General features: G+C 42.2%; 1 pseudogene; it reads left to right on the top strand.

Annotated features, from left to right (window-relative positions):
• Positions 1–1059: 1059 nt before the first annotated feature.
• On the top strand, positions 1060–1120 carry LOC120367783 (U6 spliceosomal RNA; annotated as a pseudogene).
• The last annotated feature ends 4102 nt before the right edge of the window (positions 1121–5222 follow it).

Here is a 5222-nt window from a genome sequence, read left to right on the forward strand (position 1 = left end):
CCATCCAGTTGCTCATACCAAAGACTTTAGAGTCATTCTGGATTCTTCTTCTCACACCATTGGCAATGCCCTTAGACTCTCTCTCCAGATACGTCCTGATTTGTTAACTTCTCTTCATCTTCATTCCTATCAGCCTAGACATTATTACCGTCTTTCACCAGGACCACTGCAATAGTTTTCCAACTGTAAACTCTGATGATTCTCTCTGTTTTACAAAAATCAACTATTGTGAATAAAACATCTATAAACAGTCACATATAGATGTTTCTGTGACATATTTTATTTCTCTTGAGTAAATACACAGAAGTGAGATTGCTGTGTCATATGGTAAGTCCCTGTTTAATTTTATAAGAAAGTACCAGAGTTTTTTTTAAGGAGACAAGGTCTCACTTCCATTGCCCAGGTTGGAGTACAATGGCATGATCACAGCTCAGCTGCAGCCTGGACTTCCCTAGCTTAGGTGATTCTCCCACCCCAGCCTTCCAAGTAACTGGGACTACAGATGCGCAATGTGGCGAAACCCCATCACTACTAAAAACACAGAAAATGCCTGGCTAATTTTCTGTGTTTTTAGTAGAGATGGGGTTTCGCCATATTGCCCAGGCTGGTCTCAAACTCCTGGGCTCAAGCCATAAGCCCTTCTCGGCTCCCCAAAGTGCAAGAGTCACCACACCCTGCCTGCCAAACTATTTTTTAAAGTGGATATACCATTTTGTATTCCCACCAGTAATATACGAGATTTCCACATCCTCTCCAGCACTTGGTATTGCGTTTTTTCTTTTTAAAGCCATTTTAGTACATGCATAATAGTTCTTTTTTGTTTCAATTGAGGCAAAATTCCCATACAGTGAAATGTACCAATCCTAAGTGTACGATTCGAAGACTCTTTATAAATCTGCATACCCATATAATCAAGATGTAGAACATTTTTATTGCTCTAATAAATTCCCTAGTAACCCTCTTTTAGTCAACCCTCGCGCCCCTAGAAGTAGCCACTTCTATTGCTATCACCATAGATGAGTTTTACCTCTACTTAAACCTCATAAAAGAAATACTACAGTGCTCACTTCGGCAGCACATATACTAAAATTGGAATGAGACAGAGAAGATTAGCATGGCCTTCCCACATTCGCAGGAAGATTATGTCTTCCCCACTTTCCAAAGAGCTGACACAGAAGTACAATGTGCCATCCATGCCCATCCAAAAGGATGATGAAGTTCAGGTTGTAAGAGGACACTATAAAGGGCAGCAGACTGGCAAAGTAGTCCAGGTTTGCAGGAAGAAATATGAGAAACAATTGAGAAGATGCAGGAATGAAGTAATCTTATATATAAGCTTTGATTAAAACTTAAAATGACAAAAAAAATAGTATAGCATATACTGTTTTGAGTCTGGCTGGTCTTACTCAACATAATGGTTTTGAGATGCATCCATGTTATTTTGTATATCAATTGTTCTTTATTTTTATTGCTAAGTAATATTTTATTGTATGACCATATCACAATTTGTTTATCTAGTCACTTTTTTTTTTTTTTTTTTTGAGACGGAGTTTTGCTCTTGTTACCCAGGCTGGAGTGCAATGGCGCGATCTCGGCTCACCGCAACCTCCGCCTCCTGGGTTCAGGCAATTCTCCTGCCTCAGCCTCCTGAGTAGCTGGGATTACAGGCATGTGCCACCATGCCCAGCTAATTTTTTGTATTTTTAGTAGAGACGGGGTTTCACCATGTTGACCAGGATGGTCTCGATCTCTCGACCTCGTGATCCACCCGCCTCGGCCTCCCAAAGTGCTGGGATTACAAGCTTGAGCCACCACGCCCGGCCTCTAGTCACTTTTTTTTTAAGACAGCGTCTCACTCTGTCGCCCAGGCTGGGGTGCAGTGATGTGATCTTGACTCACTGCAATCTCCGCCTCCTGGGTTCAAGCCTCAGCCCCCTGAGTAGCTGGGATTACAGGCACCTGCCACCATGCCTGGCTAATTTTTTTGTATTTTTAGTAGATTTGGGGTTTCATCATCTTGGCCAGACTGGTCTTGAACTCCTGACCTCATGACCCATCCACCTCAGCCTCCCAAAGTGCTGGGATTACAGGCGTGAGCCACCGTGCCTGGCCACCTAGTCACCTTTTGATGGACATTTGGGATATTTCCAGCAATTTCATTCCTAAATATTTACCTAAGAGAAATGCAAGCATATGTCTACAAAAAGACTTGAACAATAAAGCCTCCTTTATTTCTTGATCCATTACAATCCATTCTCCATACAGCAGCTAGAGGGATCTTTTAAATAAATCACCCAAATCCCATAACTTCTCTGATTCCATATCTATTCTGTCCAATTGGATCTCAATGTGCCCATCTATATGTAGTTTCTTTTGTTAAGCAAGACAGTATATTAAAGCAGTGTTTTGTTTGTTTGTTTGTTTTGAAACAGAGTCTCACTTTGTCACCAGGCTGGAGTACAGTGGCGCCATCTTGGCTCACTGCAACCCCCTCCTGCCGGGTTCAAGCAATTCCCTTGCCCCAGCCTCCTGAGTAGCTGGGACTAGAGGAGTGCACCACCACGCCCAACTAATTTTTGTATTTTTAATAGAGATGGGTTTTCACCATGCTGACCAGGATGGTCTCGATCTCTTAACTCCATGATCTGCCCACCTTGGCCTTCCAAGTGCTGGAATTACAGGCATGAGCCACTGCACTTGGCCTAAAGCAATGTTTAAAGAAATTTAAAGAGAAAGGAAGGGAAGGAGTAACACAGGAAGGAGGAGAGGGAGGCGACAGGAAGAATTCATGAACATCTCCGATGTGCTAGACACAGGCTTCCGCATGTTTAGGCATTTACTTATTTATGACATCTTATCTGAAATAAATATAATTATACTCATCTTAGAGATGAGAAAACTGAATGAAGCTTAGAGAAAAGTTACTTTTCTTTTAAGTATTCTTACCACTTACCTGTTATAAAAAGATTACATAAAAATATACGAGACATGCACATCAAATATACAGATGACATTATCAATGGAAAAGCCATTTAATGTAATGAAGATAGATCAAAGATTCAAACTGATCTTGTCAGGCTAGAACATTAGACAGAAACCAAGAGTTACATATGGCCTAGTCTATAAAATGGAAATCCTGCAGTTAGCTACAAAGGTAAAGAAAGAAAGGCAACAAGTTTGGCTGGATTTCGTGTAAAAGCAATTTTGTGGATTTGGCTAGTTGTTAGTTTAATATAAGCCAGTAGCAGTAGATGCTAAAAATGTGAATAGGACCTCTTATAAGCATTTCATGATGGTCCTTACTTTTCCTTCCAGTATTTATCACTAGAGACACTTTCAAAAATTCTCTTGTCTTCTGTTTCACCTGATTATTTTTCCATCTCTGAAGCAGATCCTCGTGAATACTAAAACTAATAATACAGTAGCCTTCATATTGTTATTTAATTCAACGTCATTTTTTTTTTTTTTTTTTTTTTGAGACAGAATCTTGCTCTTGTCTCCCATGCTGGAGTGCAATGGCATGATCTCAGCTCATTGTCTCACTGTCACCCTTCACCTCCCATGTTCAAGCCATTCTCCTGCCTCAGCCACCATGCCTGGCTAATTTTTGTATTTTTAGTAGAGATGAGGTTTCGCCATGTTGGTTATGCTGGTCTTGAACTCCTGACTTTGTGATCCACCCACACCCACCTCAGCCTCTCAAAGTGCTGGGATTATAGGCGTAAGCCACCACGCCCGGCCAATCCAACCTCTTAACAGCACTAATGAAATATGTATAATTCCTCCCCATTTTATAGATGAGAAAACTAAGTGATTTTCCCATGATCCAACAGCTAAAGTTAGCGTCCAACTCAGTCTGACTTCAGAGCGCATGCTCTTAATCACTGCACTCTTCTGTCCTGGCTCAGTTTCTTTCAGAGCTTCATTTTACTTTGCTCATTTTCTTAAGTGTCAGCATTCCTTAGCGTCCTGTCCTCTGTCTCCGCTCTTCTGACTTCAGTGCCTCTTTTGTTAATCATCAGTAGACATCGGACTTTTACTGACAACTTCTGCATTGAGGAATCCTGCAGCAGCTGCTGACAGCTGCTTACCCAAGAGCACTTACCCTCTTCACATTCTTCTTTTCTAGTAGTACCCTCTGTAAGCTTCAGAGGAGGCTGGCCCCATGCTCAACCCTGGCTCCAGGGAGTGAAGCTTGGTTGGTTGAAACCAAACACAGCTCCTTCTTCCTTTTCTGTGATTAAGCACTAGGAGAGGGTCAGCTGAGGAATTTTTGAAAAAGTTTATCCTGGCTCTTGAACAGAAATATTCATTAATGGAAAATCTCTCTTCTATCACATTGTTGTGTCTGTATGTGATGTCTGGAACTAAGGCACCCCATCTTGGAGCCTTTGTTTGTTTGTTTTTTGCGATGGAGTCTCGCTCTGTCACCCAGGCTGGAGTGCAGTGACCCAATCTTGGCTCACTGCAACCTCTGCCTCCTGGGTTCAAGCGATTCTCCTGCCTCAGCCTCCCAAGCAACAGGGGTTATAGGCACATATCACCATGCCTTACTAATGTTTGTATTTTTAGTAGAGACAGGGTTTCACCATGTTGTCCAGGCTGGTCTTAAAGCCCTGGCCTCAAGTGATCCATCTGCGCCAGCCTCCCGAAGTGCTGGGATTGCAAGCGTGAGCCACTGCGCTTGGCCTTGGAGCCTTTAATAATTTTCAAGACTATGAAGAGCTGCTAAGGCCAAAATGTTTGAGAATTGCTGACTAGTCCACTCTCCCTCACTGAAAGTTTTCAACATGTTTGCTTGTCTTTTTTATTGCTAATCTGTTCATGGCCAACTGTAATAAACCCATTAGCTACATTGCTATCAGAATGATCTTCCTAAATGCTAATCAGAGCCCTTACTTAATCCTTCAATAGCTCCCTGCTGCTTTTAACTTAATACCTAACATCCTACTTCTCTAATTTTATTGTTCCTCTCCTCTTTTTTTTTTTTTTTTTTTTTTTGAGACGGAGTTTCGCCCTTGTTACCCAGGCTGGAGTGCAATGGCACCATCTCGGCTCACCGCAACCTCCGCCTCCTGGTCTCAGGCAATTCTCCTGCCTCAGCCTCCTAAGTAGCTGGGATTACAGGCACGCGCCACCATGCCCAGCTAATTTTATTGTATTTTTAGTAGAGACGGGGTTTCACCATGTTGACCAGGATGGTCTCGATCTTTCGACCTCGT

This window comes from Saimiri boliviensis, chromosome 3 (genome assembly GCF_048565385.1).
Source record: "Saimiri boliviensis isolate mSaiBol1 chromosome 3, mSaiBol1.pri, whole genome shotgun sequence".
Taxonomy (NCBI): Eukaryota; Metazoa; Chordata; class Mammalia; order Primates; family Cebidae; genus Saimiri; species Saimiri boliviensis.